The sequence below is a fragment of the Pezoporus flaviventris genome, unplaced genomic scaffold (assembly GCF_033815535.1).
Source record: "Pezoporus flaviventris isolate CSIRO_AGI_PZ_B2104156 unplaced genomic scaffold, CSIRO_AGI_Pfla_v1 ptg000029l, whole genome shotgun sequence".
In the NCBI taxonomy this organism is placed as follows: Eukaryota; Metazoa; Chordata; class Aves; order Psittaciformes; family Psittacidae; genus Pezoporus; species Pezoporus flaviventris.
Window position 1 is genome coordinate 278,165 of NW_026892577.1, and position 434 is coordinate 278,598.

General features: G+C 45.4%; 1 non-coding gene across 1 annotated transcript; it reads left to right on the top strand.

Annotated features, from left to right (window-relative positions):
* The first annotated feature begins 361 nt into the window (after positions 1–361).
* TRNAF-GAA (transfer RNA phenylalanine (anticodon GAA)) lies at positions 362–434 on the top strand. Its single transcript has one exon. It is a non-coding gene; the product is annotated as a tRNA-Phe (tRNA).

Below are 434 nucleotides of genomic sequence, written 5' to 3' on the forward strand. Positions count from 1 at the left end.
TGTCTCCAGGTCACCAGCGACTGGCCCTGACTTCCTTCCAACCATCATCCCAACAGAGAATGAACTTTGATAGAACCAGATGAGTTCCACAGTAAAGGAACGACCAGCATCAGCAGGCAACGATCCAATACTGCACACAGCCTTTCCTGCCCTGAAAGATTGTTACAAGAGATGGAACCTGACATCATGGACCGAATGGATTCAGCAGCATTATGGGGTTTGGTCCATGCATTAAGAAAATGATCTCTTTCTCTTGGTCTGTGTGTATATGGATGTATATATGTGGGAGAGCAATGGTGTATTGAAAATATAGGATCTGAGCATGACATGAATGGTATGGAATAAGGGGTGGATTAAAGTAGCCGAAATAGCTCAGCTGGGAGAGTGTTAGACTGAAGATCTAAAGGTCCCTGGTTCAATCCCGGGTTTCGGCA